This window comes from Drosophila teissieri, chromosome 3L (assembly GCF_016746235.2).
Source record: "Drosophila teissieri strain GT53w chromosome 3L, Prin_Dtei_1.1, whole genome shotgun sequence".
NCBI classification, from domain to species: domain Eukaryota; kingdom Metazoa; phylum Arthropoda; class Insecta; order Diptera; family Drosophilidae; genus Drosophila; species Drosophila teissieri.
The window spans coordinates 6,053,663-6,075,474 of record NC_053031.1 but is presented as its reverse complement, the minus strand read 5'-3'; the positions used below and the strand labels follow the sequence as shown (position 1 = coordinate 6,075,474).

Genomic DNA, 21,812 nt, shown 5'->3' with positions numbered 1-21,812 from the left:
TAATAAATAGAAAACGCACGGAATGCCAATTAAAATTCAAGCCGCATCGCCGCTTAATGTCATAATTATAAGCCAACTAAAGAGATTTACGCATATATTTTGTTTCCCAAAACTTTTTGGGCTCCATGCCGCCGCCTGTTCTTGGTTAAATTTGTTATTAATATTGTTCTTGTTGCTGCTGGGCTGCTGGGTTGCTGTTGCTCGTCCCTTTGCGTGTGAAAATGCTGGCCAAAAAGGAGAAAAGCTTGCCGACTGGCATCGATTATGCAGGAACAGGAAGTGGCACGCTCAGCTCCTGATTATATATACATACATATACATATATGTCAGTCAGTTGACACGTCAACTTCTCGGCGTGTTAACGAACAAATCTATCTTGTCGTCTCAGAAAAAATTGTCATAATTAAAGCATCATGCCAACAGTCAGCAGTCGGCAGTCAGCATTTACCAGTCACGAGTCACGTAACAGAAATAGCAAATTTAATTTGCGATTTGGCTGGCTCTCGCATAAAATTCCATGGCAAATTAATAATATTCAAAAAGTCGCAAAAAAGTTGAGCCAAAAAAATTGGCGAGTGGAAGGAAAAAGTTTTACTTAAATTATGTCCATAATTGACGAACATTGAATGCAATTAATCAATTACTAAAATGCTGTTAAAAGCCAGCCGAATGGAATACGGCTAACAAAAAGCTAGCTAATTGATTGTGGCTCCTAAGGTAAATTGTTGAATCGAAGCTTGATGCGCTAATTGGGGAGGATTAAATATAATATTGAATGCAACGAACTGTTTGAACAAACAGCTTATTGGGTTTTTGGAAATAATGGAGCAAGAACATTCTGTTTAAATATCCGTATTCATTGCTTTTGCGCCAAAGGACACGAAATGTTCGAAATTCGTTGCCCACTTTTATGCGCAGAAATATTTCTGTGTCCTCGAAATATTTCTGTGTTCTCGAGCTGCATTTAAAATTTAATGTGAATGATTGTGCAGTTTGATCTGTGCGTAATCTATCCAGGAAGCCAGCTGTCTGAGCGTTGACCTGAGGTTTATTACTCCTCCGCTCCCTTCATCTACCCTACTTCCACCTGGTATTTCCCAGTCGCACACACACACGCACACTCACGCACACATACGCACAAAAGGACGTACTGGCGAACTGGCTGAAATTTAATCAAATGAAAGCTAGAGGCAATTATCCTTTAAACGCAATTAATTAATCACGCAAACAAACACACACGCCCACCGAATTGTTTACACATATAGTATTTTGTTATTTCGAGCGTAAAGTGCAACGATTTTTCCAGTGCCCCGTATCTCATGGGTTTCTGTGTGCGTACGCTTCAGCGTGGGCGCCACAATATTAACATATCCTGCGTGTTTAAGTTACGCATAAAATTATATCCTGATTGAATTGCCCGGCTCGGCCAGGAAGGACTGGCGCCCAGCGTCCATGGCCGCCACATAAAATATGCGATTTTCAATAAAGTTGCCATCAGCGTGTTTTTGGGGCCAGGACCATCGGCGGAACATCGGTGGCGCCAATGGAGGTGGAGCTGGATTCCCGGCAATGTCGCCGCGTTAAAATGCGCACCCACGCACATAAATCACGTGCGTGAATCTCTGTGAATGTGTTGGTAGTGGGGCGGGGATGCGTGGGGGTCGCAGGGTCACGGCAACTGTTGGCAAACGGAAAATCAGGAAAACCCGGTCTCGCTTGCTCACATATGTACACTAAGAAAAATGTTCAATTCGGTTTCATATTTTATTTTGCTTTAATGAGTAATGTTTCAGCTTAAATGATTTGTATAATGTAGCTTATTCAAAATATTTATATATTTTTTATGAAGAAAAGAAGGCTCTGTAAAAAGCGTTCAGTGCATTTGTACGAGTTAACGGCCTATCGGCCGCACTGCATCCGCCTGGACATTGGCCATTGTTGATTCTGGCATTGTTGGTGTTGCTGCTGCTGTTGGGCGCACGTGTCAATGGCAGCGCGAGCACATTTTCACTGTCGTGTTTAATTAGAGTGCTGCCCCGAAGGTGCATCCATCCATTTCGCACCCGCTTTTCCGCCGCATCCGCCAGTTGCCACCCCGCAACCCAATGCCATTGTCAAGCCCTGTGCTTAGGCCCTGTCTCCGGGGTTTTGGGCCAACTGGAGTTTGCGAGTTTGCGAGTCAAGTGGGATATGTGGCTCTATTGAACAGAGGATGCCTTTAAGGTGCTAATGACACTCAGTACTCATGCAAGCAAGTGCTGTGGTCATCCAGGCGAAATAGGTACTCATTTTGGATTGCAACTTGTGATTGATATCTAGTTAACAGCTGTTTATCAATCATGCACCTGTTTTTGTTTGAAACAGTATTTTATTTATAAGCTTATAGCTTTTCTGCCTAAATTTAAATTTTAACTAAGAATATATCTTGGGACTTACAGAGAGAGAGAGAGGCAGGGGATACTTCATTCTTCGTTAAGCCTTTAATCTTCTTATAATTGCAGTGGCGAGTTAAGCGCATTTTAAAATTCTCTTCACACCAATATTTAAAGCTCGTTACTTACACATTCTTTCGGCACCTGCCAGCCTTTTGAGTGACTTTGACTCATAAGTTTCACCTGTCGCAATAACCTTTTGCCATTCGCACCGCCCCACAATATGCAACCTGACACGTGATTGCTCAGCAATTAGCAGAGGTCTCCACCAGCCTTTCCCTTTTTCCTTTCCCATTTTCCCAGCACTGGATGATTTAACATTTTTCCCGTTGCGTGCTATATTATTTAGTTAGGCAAAAGTGAATAACCGATGGGGGAGTGCATATATTAGGAGTGAAACAAAAAAGGCGAAAGAAACTCGCAACAAATTGAACGATTTGTTTGGCCCAACGCCTCGTTTGTTGCGCATACGCCGCGGGTGCCAGCACTTTAGCCGCCTGGGCATTTAAGTGCAATGGTTTTTCGGATCGCGTTTTCTTTCTGTTTTGTTTTTAAACCTGCACATTTCTTATCATCTAAAGCACATAAACGTGTCATGGGCCTGGGCCGCCGTTTATGGGCGCTTAAAGTCAATCCCGGCCAAATGGCGGGGTGGGAAATCTGAAGAGCTGAAGAGCTGACTGGCGGATGTTGAATGGTTGATGGTGGATGGTGGATGGCGGATGGGAAACCAACGCACACAGCTATCCCAGCCAGTCAGTTGAACGATCCGGCAAACGAGAGCTGCCAATCGTTGACATTGCAGGCCAGTCTTTAACCGAGGGCCGCAAAATGGCAAAACGGCTGGTGGGACTGCGACCGGGACTGGGACTGCGTCTTTGCCCATCGAACGACTCGCATGTCGCCCTGTCATATGCGCAAATTAGTCGTTAGCCGAGCTTTGGTTTCATTCTGCTTGGGCCAGGAGTTGGGCGTTGGGAGTTGGAATCTCTACTCCCAACTTGAAGCTGCGGCGCGAGTTTAATGACTTTGGCGTTAGAGTTAGACGACGGCGCTGATGAGGCGCATGATAATGGCCCCTGATGGGCCGAGTTCTTGTCAAACTCGTGAACGAGAACGTGGAGCGCTCTGTACGGCTCCATACTCGTTGGCAACGGCAACGGCAATGGCAAAGGCAAATGTCAGGCAAAAGTTTGCCATGGAGCCAAATGTGCTCCTCATATGCACGCCAATCCACTTCAACACACATGCACTGCAGGAAAAAAGTGATATAAAAAAACCACAGGCAAACTTTTACAGTACCAGCCACCATATGCCAGCCAAAAAAGTTCAAGGCAATGCAAAATATAGGATACATTTATAAACAGAGTGTGGTTGATTCCTTAGAATAAGCAATATATGGTCATCCTTAAGCCTTTAACTACTGCAATCCTTCAAGATCTTCTGACTTCGAGAATGTTTGCATATTCAAGGTTCTTCACTGTTTTCCTCCGTGTAAAGACTCTCACTCGAGAAGACACAGTTCCGGGCTCTGTGTTTTGTGCATTTCTCATAAATATAGCATAATTAGCATGTCGCTGGCATTTGAGCCCTGATTCCCTTCCCTTGGCGCAGCATATTGTCAACGCTTATGGGTTCCTTGACTTCCGAGGCGACTCACCTTACAAGTTGCATTTGCGGCTTAGTTCATTTGATTTCACTTCCCAGTGATTCGTGTGTGTGCTAGGTGTGTGTGGAGTATCTCTGCGGAGTTGCATTCTGCATTTTGCATTTGCATCTTAGTCAGAGTTATGCAATCATTACGCTTACCATTCCGTTTGAATTTTTCCCATTTTGCATCTGTGTTCAGCTTAGTTCCTGTGAGTTGCCGCCGCTAATTATGCGAGATTTTTGTTCAACTTCTGTGCGTCTCATGAGCTAGGTAAAGTCTCCTAATTCACGGAGAAATGGAGACAAAATGGAGAAACTTAATGAGACCTCTTAGTCGAAAGCCAGCAAGGCTAAAGGCAAAATGGTAATTGCTAATGCCTCGAATTACAGAAAGCATGTGACATATGTATCAACGAAAAGCGTGCTTCAAAGGCAACTTGTGGCTAAATTGAGTGAAGGAGGTTAAGAGTCGAGTATTTCCATGCGTTTTCTCTTAGGGAGTTGCTAACTTAGGTATTTGCAACTTTGGCTTATGGCTGAAGGGGATTTTAATGCATAAGTAGAGCTAGTTATATATAATTATACTTTTTGATTTAAATTTAATGAAATGGCTTGCGAAGACAATTCATAAACTCATTTAAAGCCATATAAAATATTCAACCAAAGAAGGCTCGCAACCGATAGTTAAGTGTAACGCAACAATAATTATTATATGGGATAATCAAGAGGTTTCCACTCCACTCCGCAGTTTTCGTGTCCATAGATAGTTGGCCATCGTTTACATAATGCCCCCAAAGATACACATCGGTCGGTCTAGCGATCTATACGCTCGCATACGTAAGATGCCAGATGATGGCAACTTTTCCACCTCTAATTGACATGAATCCCAGCCACTCCTCCGAGTCTCCTGACTCCCCCAAGATCTCCTGATCTGGTGCGGCACCTGCCATTAGTAGACCCACTTTGTCTTCACTTTCATCACTTTTGGCCGGGCCAAAATCGAGCCAAACGAAACGAAACCGAATCAAGCTGTGTAATTGTTGTGTTTCGCTGTGTTTTTTCAGTTTTTTTCCTTTTTGGATGTATAACAACTGTGTTGCAGTTCAGTTTCACTTTCCATGCAGCGGCGACACTTGCCGTGGAAAGTGCTGTTTTTAGCTTTTAGTTTTCAGTTGCACTTTTTTCTGTTCGCCTTGGCCAAAGTGTCGTTAACCCAATTTGAAAGCATTTGGCCAGGAGACGTCAAATGCAAATATGCAATGGCAGACAACAACTTTTGCTTTCGCTGGCCGGCAAAAGGCAACAAAAACCAGTTCAAAACTTTGCCAACAGAGTCGATTTTGAGTCCGGCTATTGGCCGATGTTGCAGCACACCATAGAGAGTATTAGTATTTTCATATGGCGCCCAATTAGGTGATCTCCCTGGCCGGCAATTAAGTTGATAATTTTATCATAAACTTTGCATCTGCTCCTGCCGGCCTGCCTGCCTGGGTCAAGTGCGTATGAGTGTACTAACACACACACACACTGGTGGGTTTGGGCCAAGAAAATCACCAACTTATGAGCTGTAATTGCTGCTCTGGGTGGCTGGTGGTCTGGTGGTCCAAAGGACTTGCTGCCCGCAACCGCATGAAATTGTTGCAAATTGTTTACTGCAATTTGTCTTGGCCAAATATTTACGAACACGCCGGCCCCCAAACGAAAATATTATTCAGCTGGCACAATTTATGTGGCAGAGCAAAACAAAATATGAAATGCCCAAAATTCCCTTCATCAAAAAATCTCTGTGGGTGTATATGTGTGTGTGTGTGTGTGCTGGGCCTGTGAACAATTAGGGATTGGCAGAGGGCGTTTGCCTTGCCTGTCACTTTGGTCTAGACTGGGCCATAAATTATGCAGTCCAGCAACAGCTTCAGGGAGCTCCATATGGAATGTGATCTTGGGCCAATGTATCCAGCTAGATATTTTTTATGCAGCCAGAAAGATGAGAAAATAATGAGACCAATATGAGTTTCCTCTGCAAATAGTCTAGAATATGCAGTGCACAAGGAGCCATTCAGATCGGAATAAACGAATTCAAAATGTATTGCTCTACACTTTGAAGCACCTTAAAGGGAGATTTTAGGGTGCCAGTTATTTCGGTAGCACCCCCATTTAATTCGATTTTTCAGCATTTTTTTCTCTCCTGCTGGTCGAGCTCTTGAATCTTGAATCAGTTGCAATTTGCATGTGGCGGTCAAGGGATGCCAATGCCCCTGCCACTTTTCCCGGGCACTTGGCCCAGTTGGGTTTGAGTGTTGCCAATGCGAGAGTATTGGCCATCGGTTGCATAATCATTCGTTGGTCTGCATAAAGCCATAAAGATTCTGGCACGAAGTTTAACTTTGTGCTATTTTCGATTTTTAGTTGGGAATACAAACTAATAGCTGTGCGCCATCAAAAAGGGGTATACTGTGAGTTTTATTCGGCTTTCCACTTGTCTCACTGCACTGACGAAAACTTTTTTGTGGTATTCTCTTATATTTAAATTCCGTGTGGTCACCTAGCCGGCTATCAATTTTCTGAGTAGCACTTAAAGCGGATGACAATTTCCACAGCAGCAGCAGCAGCAGCAGCGGCAAAAGTGTAAAATAAATTGGCAAATATATGTGCGAAATATCGGGTATGAAAAGCCAAATGAAATTGATATGCCATTGAGGGTGGTGCTGGCATTTTGTGAGTTGATTTTTGCCAATTTGTGTGGCAAGCCCGAGAACGTTGCAACAAAATATTTAAATACACCGGCAAACCGGCAGAGGTCGCATTGCAAGTGCTCTGCTAACGAGCAAAACCAGCACTTGAATATACAAATAGAAAATCGTCATAGACCATATATAGGATATATAGGTACTATATGCAATTGCTTTAAGCCAGCACTTTATGTTCATGCCAAGTCAACAACAACGCACAAGTTTTTAATGTCAAAAAGCCACAACGCAGGCACACACACACACATATTTACACATGCAGACCCAAGTTGAAGCCAGGGCACTAGCTTGGCCAATAAATTCTGTCTCAATCAATATGGCAGAAACGGGCGGAGCTGCAGCATTCACACGTATCCGCCAGATACTCGCCAGCTCACCATTTCATTCCCAACATTTCCACCATTTGCTGCCGGCGTTAGATAAATTCTTCCTGCAATTCAATGCGTACACAAACTGACAGCATCCAACTGGCTCTCCTATGGCCACAATCCCTACGTGCACTGCGAAAAATATATGACAGGCAATGCTTCATTGCTTCATGAGTTTCGTGCTCTCAAAATGATAAGTCATTTGGAAGGTAGAATCTTCTATTTTTAACTTTGAGCATAAATTGCCAATCTTATTTTGAACGTACTAATATTCAACGTTGTGTTTTATTTAAAGTTTTATGTTTTTAATCTCTCTGTGTATATAACTAAATTTACACAAATATGCAGTGCCCTGTCATTGCCCCTTCCCCCTGCTGTCGCGCCCCTGTCAAAGACGTATCTTATCTTCATTTGCTGAACTAAACCGAACCCAACCGAACTTGACGGAAAATTCTCAACTGGGATCTTCCTTCTTTTTCCCTGCCAGCCGGCCACCATACGCTTTCCCGCCACATTCCTGGCAACGTTTTCTATTAGCCAGCGCCTTTGTAGCCTGTCCAAAATCATTTGGGCTATTTAACTTTTAAGACTAATTAATTACGAAACGACGAAATGAGCAATGTCCGAGCGCCGCTTTGACTCTGAAGTTTCAGTTACGTGGCGCAGCATTTCCCATTCCCAATCCCGTTCCCGTTCCCATTTTCCCTCAGCGATTCCCAGCCCATTGCCATTGCCATTCCCATTCCCATTTTCTTTTTGGGCTGATTTTTCTCGACTCGTTTTAATTACTTGGCTCGGTTCGGCTTGGCCGTAACCAACTCAAGTGGCCGTGGCGCATCGATGTCGACTTCTGTGCGGTTAAAAGTTAAGCTGCTGCTCCATGGTTCTGCCTGGTTCTCCTAAGTAGCCGTGGCCATCTCGGATCTCCAACTCCCCAACTCCACCTCCAGCTCCAACTCCACCACCATCTCCAACTCCAACTCCATCTGCCCGTTTTCATCTCCATCCATTGCCATGTAATTGACGCCGTTGCCATGGCTGTGTGAGAAATTCTTCGCCTTCTTGAGTTCATGAACTTTGCCTCATTTTATACTATATTTTCTTTCGGGCGATTCGGCCTTTTAAATGTTCTCACTTTGGGATGAGCGACTTTAAGTGTTTCGGTAGCCGAAAAACATTTATGTGAATTTAAGTGAGGAATGAGAGATTTATTCTGCCTTTATGTGGGATTTGGTTTGTCGTTTAATGGCCGTTTTTTCGGGCTACCAAAGTACGCAACATAGATCCAAGTTAGATTCTAAATAAACGGCGAACGGGAATATCTGGGATATTTAAACAAAAGCCAAGATCATTTGATTAATTACACAGATAGTTTGGCATTTTTTTATGGAAAAGAAATTCGTTCTTTTTGGATTAAAAACCAGTTTTCTGTGGACCATAAGTTGCAGTACTTTATGAGGGTTCCCCACAGAGTTAGCCAGCTATTTTTGGCCCGGCTGCATTGTTACTGTTGTTGAAATGTCTGTCAAATCGGGTATTTTTCAATTTATGTGACTCCTAATTAAAAAATCGATGATGACGCTGATGCGACGGCGACTGATAGATTGAGAAATTGAGCCGTTCAACTTGAACTCGGCTATTAGGCAAACGAGATTTTTGTGAGTTGTCGCCGCTGCAATTTACAGTTGCTCGACCGCTCCCCGAAATCTCTTCGCGTTTCGCACCCCCTCCTCCCCCTCTAAGGCCAACGAAATAATCCTGCTTTTTTTCAAGCCAATGAACGAAAAAGTTGTTACCGAAAATATAAAAAAAAATGAAAATACAAATATATAAAGACAGCATTTAAGCCAGCTCAGGTAACGCTCAGTGACCGCTACTTGCACGAAAATGGCGTCGATTAGCGTTAATCAATTTGCCAGTTGTCTCAATATATATACATATGTATGTATATCTACATAAAGATATATCTACATAGGTATATCGTATATTCTCCGGCTTACCCGCATCGTAAAGTGGCACAAGGTCTGGTTTTTGGGTTTGCGCTTGTCAGATACAGATACCATAAGATGTATCGCACATACACCACAGATGTACAGATGTAAGTGTAACGGCCAAAAGCGGATCAACTACTTTTCGCCGGCGTGTTAATGAAAAATGCGTTGGCCGCCGGCGGCAGCGAGGTGATGATGAGGAGGGGAGCGACGATGCCGAGGGGAGAAGCGAGTTCATCAACGGAGCAAAAACCTTGTCGCCACGAAATGAAACGTGTTCCATTCCTGCAAGTCTCGTGGGGAGATTCGGGAAGGGGGAGGGGAGCGTGCTCTGCTATACCCCCTTCAACATATATCTGTATCTGTCACTCAACCCACCGCCCCCCGCCTCCCAATCTTTTGGCCACGCACGAAAGTTGTTATCGCTGCCACAGTTAGACACTGCCACTGAGACAGTCCCTGACTGCCACTCTTACCCACTAGACAGTGTAGCGCTTGTGGCAAGACGAATCGGGCGGCAGGCCAGAAAGGCGGTGGCTCCATCTACATGTCGTTCCCGCGTCGAAACAAGGGGCAGACGAAGAAAGTCGGGGGAGAGCCTTAGCATAGGAAGAGGCAACATAGGCAGCTGTCAAATTTCGGCAAATACCGTAGGTTTGGCTGGAGAGAGCGGAGATAGCTTCCCAGCTAGATCAACTCGACGCCAGCTTTCTTTTTCCAATTTGGCTGTCCACAAGGTTAGTTCAAAGTTAAACGGAACCAGGAGCAGGCATATACGGGAAAACTGGCGAAAGAATCTTATAAAGGAATACATCTACAGGCAGCGCTGAATCCAGTTTCAGGGTTTGGCGCTAAATATATAGCGCAAGTGCGAGCCAAACGGACGGCTTAACATCGAGCCAGGTGGCAGACATTTTCCTCGGAGAACGACGGATCGCTCAGCCCAGGGAGAAACGAAACGGCGGCTCGAAACTCCCGTAGCGAGGAGCTGCATTTAGCTGATTACTAATTAATAACCTTTGAATTAGGCCTCTGAATGGCAGAAAAGGGTTGCAAGCAGGCATAGATACGTCCCAATTAGGAATCGCGGCAGCACACAATTTCTTTTCCATTTCGGCGGACTCTTATTTTTGGTTAATTACTCTTAGAGAGCCATCGATGACGTAGAAATCTCCACGTTCCATTTTGTCGCCATGTTCCCCTTGCGCACTTAAAGAAGGGAACGAGAAGAGGAGGAACGAAAAGGAGAGGGGAGAATAACCAAGTCCAGCAGTTGCAATCGCGGTTTCTTGTTCGGCGGGCGAGCAAAAGTTTTGTCGCGCGTTCTGGCCGTAATTTGGTGAATCCGACCAGAGGAAAATCCGCTGATCGACGGCGCGGGAAAAACCCCCTTAGTGAGCGAGAAGGCCGGAAAATAGTGGAGTGATTTTTTTTTGTATAGTGGAATAAGTTATTATGTAAGTGAAAAGTGGCAGTGCGAAGGAGAGAGGGAAAGATAAGGAAAAGAGTCCATCATTTTTTTTAGTGTCCCTTATGTGCTCCGTCTTCTTCTTCCTTTTTTTTGTTTCTTTTGTTCAGTTTTAGCAAGCCTATGATTAAGCAATAAGGCACAGTGGGTCAAAGACCAATACAGAGAGTGAAAAAATATTTAAGTTTCCCACAGGTGCGGCAGACTCCAACGGAAGCGCTTTCGTCGGTGGAACTCCGGATTGTTGGTGAGTGATTAAATCACGTAATTGCAATGGCAATGATCAATGAGGTATACATAATTTGGTGAAAAAGAAAGAAAGTAATTACGTCTGAATTTTCGATTCCTTGTCCCACTGTCCGCCGCGAGCGAAATTAGGTCGAAGTTTTAGAGCCTCTGAAGAAAAGGAAGAGGAGGAATGCGAATTCAAGGCCAAGGCCAAGAGTGGAATGTCGGAATTAGAATCTGATTTTTTTCTGTTTGTCCGTCTCTCTTTAACTCTCGCACATATGTATGTTATTTTTGCCACCAGAGCAGCAATCGCTCTCTTTATTTGATTTGTTTAATTTTAATATTCTTAAGTTCCATTTGGGTGCCTATGGCACACTCGAAATTAGTGGAGATCTAAATATCGAAATTTTCTCTATTATTCGACTCGCATACAATTCTGATAGTTATTTAAGGTCCCACATTTTTTCTCGCATGCGATTTTTACTCATTTTTGTTTACGTTTTGTTACTGGCGCATGCACTTGTTGCTAGCCTCCATGCTGAATTACCCATTTGTTAGCTGTAAGAAAATTCTCTTAGTGTGTTAAGAATAAAATTTATAATGTGCTAGAAAGCTTTTCGTTTGCCTATGGCTAGGATAACTCCCGTGTGAATATGTGTTAGTGATCTTAAAAGGGGCCGTCCGAGTATATTGTGCAATGCAGATTTTTGGAGAAAGGCGGCCAAGGCAGGGCGGGCATTAGCGACCTCGAGGCCATCAGAGGATCGCAAGGAAGATGGGGAAAAGTAGTTGTCGTCCGATTTTCTGTTTTATGTTGAACTCTTTCAGCCCTCAACCAATTCTTGTCGCTGCACGCGAAGTTATTTGAATATTTAGAGGAAGATCAGGCTGAGGTATAGGGACAAGACCACCACCCCAAATAGCCGACAAGGAGCAGCTGGACCATTGCGCGTGCGTCCCAAATACCTCCCATCACCACCCAAGCCGAGTAGCAATCCGTTACAGTAATAATTATCTTTCTAAATAATCTGGCGCCCAACGTGGGGCTTGAAAGTCGTTTTCACTAGTCGAAAAACATTGGTATCAACACCAAAACACCAACACATGCAGAAAATTCGTCTATTCATCATTTTCTTAAATTTTTGGGAGGACAGTAGGATCACGGTGGGCTGAAACTGGTGTTGACCTTTCAGCCAACGGTTGCCGCGACACTCACCTCAAATCTATTTCTCGTCTCAGTTTAAGCGCGTTATTAGGTGCATAGGATCTATAGCCTGTTAACTTGTCCGCAAGCTCAGAGCTAGCCACGCCTGATAAAGTGGGTAAAATAGAGACAAATCTTTCTCTTTAATTTCTTTCCGGGATTTGCAGCAAAGATTAATTAGACGCGTTGGACTGACAGGCGATAGAGTTATAAGTAACTCAACTCCTGGCCACGGATAATTAGTCTGAGCTATGGACTCCAATTTGTTTACGGTCGAACGGCGTCGCGTTTGTGAGGTGAATAGGAGTCACAGTTGGTTTTTCTTTTAAAAGAAAGCTACTGGCCACGCTTCACAACGAAAACGATGTACCGATTCGCCAAAGTAGGGTATATTTCTGCTAATTGAATCTGAGTTTGGCTGGCAATATATTTGTTGTCGTTATCGCAGTTTAGCAAAACATAGCCAATTAACTCTGCATAAGCAGCAAATTTCTAATCTCTTTTCAGCTATCTTTTACCCAATCTTCCGAAAGTTGCTAACATTATTTTTGCGGGGAGCAAACCTATGCCAAAAGGCAAATTTTATTTATGATATATCAAATCTCGTTTTATCGCTCAAAAATCTTTTAAATACTTTATATCTGTTTAATCTTTTAATATTATTAGGGATAAAATATCCAAATTAAAAGCAATCTTTATCTTAGTCTTTATTATAATATTTCTTAAGCCCAAACTAAAGTATTTTTTTTACTGGAAGCAATGGCCGATTCCGAGGGAGCAGCCGCAACAAGGTGTCCCCTATGTGAAGTTAGTTTAGAAGGTGGGAAAATTTACCGAACCAAATGTGGACACGAGTTCCATCAGTCTTGCATAGTAGCACATTCAAAAAATAAAACTACCTGTCCCACGTGCAACACGGTGTGTTTTGAAAAAGCGGCCACACCATCTCAGAACACCAGAGGTCAGAAAACACAAGTATTAGTAGCAAGCGAGCAGACTCGGAGTGGCTCTTCAAACTCAGCAGGGTTGGGAAAGGCTCAAACAGAGTTGATCCAAAGCGCGGTGGTCAACGCTGTCCAGTCCATGCAAAACGATTTGCTCGTGCAGTTATCGGAAAAAATGTCCGAATTAATTCAGGCAAATCTATCTGCCCAATTTCAGGCCACTGCGGGCGAGAGTCAAGAAAGGGATTTGAGAAATAATTCTTTTGGGGATATAGTATTGGACCAGTTGGGTGGCCAAGCAGGCTCGAGACGCGAAACGCCAAGGAGCAACCATTCGGACCTCAGCCAAAGGCCAGATAAGGTTGGCCATATCGTAAACAGTTGGAAGCTTCGGTTTAGTGGGAATCCGGAAGGAATTAGTGTCGACAATTTTATTTATCGGGTAGAGGCGCTGACTGGCCAAACTTTGGATGGTAATTTCTCAGTACTAAGCAGCAACGCTAGCCTTTTGTTCGAAGGGAAAGCGCGAGATTTCTACTGGAGATGCCACAAACAAACCCAGAATCTCAGATGGGAATCTTTGTGTATGGCGTTGCGGAAGCAATTCAGAGATGCACGCACGGATCTGGATATCCGTGAAGCTATTCGTGATCGGAAGCAGCGGGATAAGGAAGGCTTCGATTCTTTTTGCAGTGCTATAGAGGATATGGGTGATAGCTTGGATATGCCGTTAACCGAGATGGAAATGGTTGAGATATTAAAAAGAAATTTAAGGCCAGAAATTCGACATGAACTTCTTAATCTCCCCATCCGCACAGTGGAAAAACTGAGGGAAGTATGCCGGCGTAGGGAAAGCTTTTTAGAAGACGTACGGAAATCCCAAGGGTATCAGAAGGCTGTTCCATACCGAAAACAAGTTTGTGAGCTGTTGGAAGAGCAATTGTCCGATAATGCGTCCGAGTTTTCCGAGGCGGAGGGCGAAGCAGAAATTGGAGCTATGGCTTTGCTCTGCTGGAATTGCCACAAGGAGGGTCATCGCTACCACGACTGTGAAGCGAAGCGCAAAATATTTTGTTATGGTTGTGGGAAACCAAATACGTACAAACCTTCGTGCCCTAAATGTCAAAAAAACTCGAAAGGGAACACACAACCGAGGCCATCGTTGTGTGTTCAACGCCAACGCTCGTCGAGCCCAAAATCAAACCCATAGATTGTTCCAATGCAGCTGCACAATCCAGTTCAACGATGGTGTGGCCAAGTTTAGTAGATTTAAGTTCAAATTCCCCAAATATGCAGCCGTATCTAGAGCGTCAAAAGTCTCATTCAAGGAATGCTCAGCGCATGAGAAATTACTGGGCAGCCCTCAAATCAATTAATGCAATCAGGTTCAAAGATAAGGATAAACGCCCATATGCCGAGGTGCGAGTTTTAGATCGCATCGTCTTGGGTTTATTGGATACAGGAGCAGCAGTAAGCGTAATAGGTGGTAGTTTAGCACGGCAGATAATTAGTAATCGAGTATCTTTTAAGCGCGGATTATTTTCGATAAGTACTGCAGATGGGAAAAAGCAGGAAGTGTTAGGACGAATAAATACTCCGGTCGGATATAAAACTCAGGAAAGAAATCTTGAGCTTCACCTAGCACCATCTCTTAGCCAAGATTTAATTTTAGGCATTGACTTTTGGTCTAAATTCGATTTACTGCCGCCAGAGATGCAAGTTTCTGAAATAGAATCTACAACACATGATCTTACTGTTTTGCAGCGCGAGAGTTTACAAAAAGTCATAGGCAAGTTTCCATCTTTTGCTGAAGTCGGTTTAGGTAGAACTTCTATTCTCTCGCATTCAATTGATGTGGGGGATGCCAAGCCGGTAAAGCAACGGCATTTTCCGGTCTCACCGGCTGTAGAAAAACTCCTGTACGCAGAGGTGGATCGCATGCTAAAGCTCGGGGTCATTGAGGAGTCCGACAGTGCTTGGTCCTCCCCAGTAGTTTTAGTGCAAAAGCCCGGAAAGGTTCGGCTTTGCCTGGACAGTAGAAAGGTCAATGCGGTGACCAAAAAGGATGCTTATCCGCTCCCGCAGATAGATGGAATTTTGGGTCGACTTCCAAAGGCTATGTACATATCCAGCCTAGACCTTAAAGATGCCTATTGGCAAGTACCGCTCGACCCAGATTCTCGCGAAAAGACGGCATTTACAATACCTGGAAAGCCACTTTATCAATACAAAGTTATGCCCTTCGGACTGACCAATGCTTCGCAAACAATGACGCGACTAATGGACAAAGTCATTCCAGCGGAATTGCGAAATGAGGTTTTTGTCTATTTGGACGATTTATTGATCGTGTCGGACAGCTTTGAATCGCATTTGAAGGTATTAGAGGTTGTTGCAGGGCATGTAAAGGCGGCTGGACTCACGTTGAACGTAGAAAAGAGTAAATTCTGCATGCGCTCCGTGAGGTATCTTGGACATATTGTCGGAGAAGGGGTCATAAAAACCGATCCCGACAAAGTATCAGCCATGACCGATTTCCCTCTGCCAAACTCTCTTAAAAGTCTCCGGAGATTCTTGGGCATGGTCGGCTGGTACAGAAAATTTATCCAGAATTTTGCGTCAGTAGCTTCGCCTCTGACCGATTTGTTGAAGCCAAGACAGAAATTCGTTATGACCGCGGAAGGAAGGCAGGCATTCGAGCAGTTAAAAACAATGTTATGTTCAGCTCCGGTTCTGCGCAGTCCGGATTTCGAAAAACCTTTCTTTGTGCAGTGTGACGCAAGTAAGACTGGTGTCGGCGGAGTCTTGGTGCAGAAAACTTCCGATGGCGACGAATATCCGATAGCGTTCGTATCCAAGAAGCTAAATAAAGCTCAACGCAATTACTCTGTGACAGAGCAGGAGTGTTTGGCGGCGATAGTCTGTATTAACAGGTTCAGGGCTTATGTGGAAGGCCACGAGTTTACGGTCATTACAGACCATGCCTCCCTCAAATGGCTGATGTCTCAGCCGGACTTACACTCGCGGTTGGCTCGTTGGGCTCTGAAGTTGCAGCGGTTTAACTTTAAAATCGAGCATCGCAGTGGCAAACTAAATGTCGTGCCAGATGCACTTTCCAGAGTAAATGAGGAGGTCGAGGCATTGGAAGGTAATAGTGGTTCTCTGGTCGATTTGGACTCAGAGGTGTTTAAGTCAGCAGAATATGTGCATTTTGTAGATCGGCTCAAAGCGAATTTGGATAAATTACCCGATATAAAAGTAGTCGATGGCTTGGCATATAAGAAAACAGAGCATGCTACGGGGGATTCCCTGAACGATCAGTTCATCTGGAAGTTGTGGATTCCGAAGGATTTGGTCCAGGATGTTTTAAAGAATGCCCACGATCATCCTATGGCTTCACACGGGGGAATTTACAAAACGCTAGAGCGAGTTCGGAGGCATTGTTATTGGCCTGGGTTAATAAAAGACGTAAAATCATATGTTCTAGCTTGTGATACCTGCAAGATGACAAAAGCTCCTAACACAGTTCAGAGACCGCCAATAGGGGTTCCTCCAGAGTCGGAAAGATTCTTCCAAAGATTATATATAGATTTCTTGGGCCCGTATCCCCGCTCTAGAAGCGGGAATATTGGAATTTTTATCGTTTTAGACCATTACTCAAAGTTCGTTTTTCTCAAGGCAGTCAAAAAGCTGTCAGCCGAGGTGGTTATAAAATACCTGCAACAGGAACTATTTCACACGTATGGGGTGCCGGAGACGATTATTTCAGACAACGGTTCACAGTTTAAGTCAGACCTATTCCAGAAGTTTATGCGTGAGTACAGAGTCAGTCATATTCGCACAGCAGTGTATTCCCCGCAATCAAATGCGTCTGAAAGGGTAAACAGATCGGTGATAGCGGCCATAAGATCCTATGTTCGGCCTGATCAAAAAAACTGGGACGAAGAGCTAAGTAGTATTTGTTGTGCTCTACGATCGGCGATTCATTCCAGCTTGGGTACTACGCCCTATTACATGGTGTTCGGCCAGCATTTTGTCGGATCTGGGTCCACCTATAAGTTGTTGAAAGCCTTGGGTTTGCTGCAAGACCATTCGGCAGTGTTCTCAAGGGAAGATTCCTTAGAGTTAGTGCGCAGCAAAGCTATCGAGGTGATGAAGAAGCAGAACGAAAAGAACGAACGAAATTACAATCTTCGGTCCAGAGAAGTTTCCTACAAAGTTGGCCAGGAAGTGTTCTACAAGAACCACAAGCAGAGTAATTTCCAGGCAGGATATAATGCCAAGTTAGGCCCCAGCTACCTCAAAGCCAGGGTGCGGAAAAAGCTAGGTAATGCCTATTACGATATAGAGGATCTGCAGGGACATTTGGTTGGACGATACCATGCCAAGGATCTGAGGCAATAATTAATTGCCCCAAGCTTGGTGTGATCAGCCTTGGGAGTGTCACCCCCAAGTCCGATCTTGTGGAGGGGGCAATTTGTAGCGCTTGTGGCAAGACGAATCGGGCGGCAGGCCAGAAAGGCGGTGGCTCCATCTACATGTCGTTCCCGCGTCGAAACAAGGGGCAGACGAAGAAAGTCGGGGGAGAGCCTTAGCATAGGAAGAGGCAACATAGGCAGCTGTCAAATTTCGGCAAATACCGTAGGTTTGGCTGGAGAGAGCGGAGATAGCTTCCCAGCTAGATCAACTCGACGCCAGCTTTCTTTTTCCAATTTGGCTGTCCACAAGGTTAGTTCAAAGTTAAACGGAACCAGGAGCAGGCATATACGGGAAAACTGGCGAAAGAATCTTATAAAGGAATACATCTACAGGCAGCGCTGAATCCAGTTTCAGGGTTTGGCGCTAAATATATAGCGCAAGTGCGAGCCAAACGGACGGCTTAACATCGAGCCAGGTGGCAGACATTTTCCTCGGAGAACGACGGATCGCTCAGCCCAGGGAGAAACGAAACGGCGGCTCGAAACTCCCGTAGCGAGGAGCTGCATTTAGCTGATTACTAATTAATAACCTTTGAATTAGGCCTCTGAATGGCAGAAAAGGGTTGCAAGCAGGCATAGATACGTCCCAATTAGGAATCGCGGCAGCACACAATTTCTTTTCCATTTCGGCGGACTCTTATTTTTGGTTAATTACTCTTAGAGAGCCATCGATGACGTAGAAATCTCCACGTTCCATTTTGTCGCCATGTTCCCCTTGCGCACTTAAAGAAGGGAACGAGAAGAGGAGGAACGAAAAGGAGAGGGGAGAATAACCAAGTCCAGCAGTTGCAATCGCGGTTTCTTGTTCGGCGGGCGAGCAAAAGTTTTGTCGCGCGTTCTGGCCGTAATTTGGTGAATCCGACCAGAGGAAAATCCGCTGATCGACGGCGCGGGAAAAACCCCCTTAGTGAGCGAGAAGGCCGGAAAATAGTGGAGTGATTTTTTTTTGTATAGTGGAATAAGTTATTATGTAAGTGAAAAGTGGCAGTGCGAAGGAGAGAGGGAAAGATAAGGAAAAGAGTCCATCATTTTTTTTAGTGTCCCTTATGTGCTCCGTCTTCTTCTTCCTTTTTTTTGTTTCTTTTGTTCAGTTTTAGCAAGCCTATGATTAAGCAATAAGGCACAGTGGGTCAAAGACCAATACAGAGAGTGAAAAAATATTTAAGTTTCCCACAGGTGCGGCAGACTCCAACGGAAGCGCTTTCGTCGGTGGAACTCCGGATTGTTGGTGAGTGATTAAATCACGTAATTGCAATGGCAATGATCAATGAGGTATACATAATTTGGTGAAAAAGAAAGAAAGTAATTACGTCTGAATTTTCGATTCCTTGTCCCACTGTCCGCCGCGAGCGAAATTAGGTCGAAGTTTTAGAGCCTCTGAAGAAAAGGAAGAGGAGGAATGCGAATTCAAGGCCAAGGCCAAGAGTGGAATGTCGGAATTAGAATCTGATTTTTTTCTGTTTGTCCGTCTCTCTTTAACTCTCGCACATATGTATGTTATTTTTGCCACCAGAGCAGCAATCGCTCTCTTTATTTGATTTGTTTAATTTTAATATTCTTAAGTTCCATTTGGGTGCCTATGGCACACTCGAAATTAGTGGAGATCTAAATATCGAAATTTTCTCTATTATTCGACTCGCATACAATTCTGATAGTTATTTAAGGTCCCACATTTTTTCTCGCATGCGATTTTTACTCATTTTTGTTTACGTTTTGTTACTGGCGCATGCACTTGTTGCTAGCCTCCATGCTGAATTACCCATTTGTTAGCTGTAAGAAAATTCTCTTAGTGTGTTAAGAATAAAATTTATAATGTGCTAGAAAGCTTTTCGTTTGCCTATGGCTAGGATAACTCCCGTGTGAATATGTGTTAGTGATCTTAAAAGGGGCCGTCCGAGTATATTGTGCAATGCAGATTTTTGGAGAAAGGCGGCCAAGGCAGGGCGGGCATTAGCGACCTCGAGGCCATCAGAGGATCGCAAGGAAGATGGGGAAAAGTAGTTGTCGTCCGATTTTCTGTTTTATGTTGAACTCTTTCAGCCCTCAACCAATTCTTGTCGCTGCACGCGAAGTTATTTGAATATTTAGAGGAAGATCAGGCTGAGGTATAGGGACAAGACCACCACCCCAAATAGCCGACAAGGAGCAGCTGGACCATTGCGCGTGCGTCCCAAATACCTCCCATCACCACCCAAGCCGAGTAGCAATCCGTTACAACAGATATAGTGGCTGGCCGGAGTTAGTGGAGTAACTACAGTGGGGGAGATTAACTACACTTGGCAAATATGAGGTGTACCAAATAAAATGTTCATATAATCCACACCTTAAAGAGTAGTAAACACTTCATCGAATGAATCTGAATAATACAACTTCTAAACCATATGCAGTTGTAACCCAATCTGGTCAGCTAGTTTAACTACTATTTCGCCAAGTGCCGGAGGAGTGGGGGAAGAAGCAGTAAACTCTGGCTATATTGGTCAGCAGGGGCTCTTTCCTTCGAGGCAGGCAGTCCTGCAGGCATTTAAGTAAATTGCTCGCCTTTGTTTTTCTTCCCTTTTTTGCGAGAGTTTTATGGTGCGTTTAGTATTTGTGCAGGTTTACTTGTGTTGTCACGATGTCGCTTAGTGTTTGCTTTTAATTATCAAATCAGCACATGATCGTTACACTGCCGACAATGGCGACGATTATCTCTGGTATAAAGATGATTATAATGATGATGATGAGGCTGCTGCGGGCTGTGGACTGTGCGCTTATCCCAAAGGCATTAAATGAACATTTTATTTGTTCAAATTTTTGTGTATATTTGCCAAGCATTCCCTGTGACTGTGACTAAAAAGGCAAATATTTTGGTTAGCAAAGAAACTGGAAAGCAACTGAAAGGTAAAATGCGGAAGCAATAAAATTCGTTCAATTCATTTGTCTTGCACTTTAAGTGAAATATATTTTATGTGATTCACGCCGAATTCAATTGAGTCCCTTACAATATAATTTACTCTCTCACCTTTTCCTGTTCCGCATTCAAAAAATTGAACACTTTACTGTTTGCTAATCAAATCTCGGCCCTTTTTTGGCCGCCAATCGATGGCTGTTCCAGGTCGATAAATCAGCCAACGAAGTATTTCATTGTTATCGCCGACTTCCATCCGCTCTGATCTCATCCCATTCGATATGATTCGATCCCCATACCAATCCCAACTTCAATCCGTCCCCGACTGTTTTCCTTTCACCTTTCGAATTCAATTAACTGCAGCCGAATGCCAATCTACGAAATTCGTTAAGCAAATGGTGGAGCGTGGGAGTTGTGTTTTCCCTCCAAGTCCCCAATCCCCCAAGTCCCCCGTCCCAATCGCAAATATTTGCCATCAACATTTTTGCACGCTAATTTCCTCAGCAAATTTTTGGGACTCTGCTGATATCACGCGCGCAACGCATAAAGCTTGTAAGGGGGTCGCCGGGAAAAAGATAGATATTTTAAAATGAAATAAAAAAAAGCACGAAACTGTTGCAGTTCAGTAGTCACAAGGAGGAGATGGGCTGGAGTGCTGAAATTTCGTCACATATTTTTGCGTAAATTGCCGGAAAATCGCAAATCATTGAAGATAAACATCCAAGTCAAGAAATGAACAGAAGCCAAGAGGCTGCCGCAGAAGATGGGGGGTGCAAATCGGTGGGAATGGGTGGGAAAAACTGTGGAAAAAAGGGGCGGAAAAGCGCTCACAGCCGCCGCACCAAATATCAAACAATGTTAAGCAAACACTCACTCAAACACAGTCTAACAGAGATTCGGCGAGTTGTGTGCAAGTCGAAGGCAATGGCAAAGGCAAAGGCGAACGGCATTCACCAGGCAGCTTAAAAAATCCAAAGCACTGCGAAAAAATACTACAACTGAGAATGAAGTTTTTAATGAAAAATAGGCGAAATAAAATATGAAGTTGCAGTTAAAAAAGTGGACCATAAAACACTCTATTTACTTATTATTACTAGGGAAAAGATTCCAACTTATATGTTGGTAATGCAGAGTTGTTGAGCTATTATTTCGCCAAGTGCATATCAGGGGCTCAGTTCTGTGGTCGCTGCCTGTCGACGAGCCTTCGATGCCAATAAAATCGGGATGGGGACAGGGACTGTGACTGGGAAAATGGGCCAAGAGTGCACTGAGGAGGGGGTGGCGGGAGATACTCGTAGACTAGACAGACAGAGGGCAAAAAGCAGAGGCTACGACTGCCGGGGCAGAAACGTTTTCGCAACGCTTGAATTGCCAGCAAAGTGGGGGAGGAAATCGCTGGGTCTTTGAGGGAAAAT

At 44.1% G+C, this 21,812-nt stretch overlaps 1 protein-coding gene and 1 pseudogene across 1 annotated transcript in view; one reads left to right on the top strand and one right to left on the bottom strand.

Moving 5' to 3' along the window:
- LOC122615782 overlaps window positions 1-21,812 on the top strand; it is a 114,979-nt gene that overhangs the window by 46,999 nt on the left and 46,168 nt on the right. The gene's annotated exons all lie outside the window — the stretch shown is intronic.
- LOC122616453 lies at window positions 8,056-10,372 on the bottom strand (annotated as a pseudogene).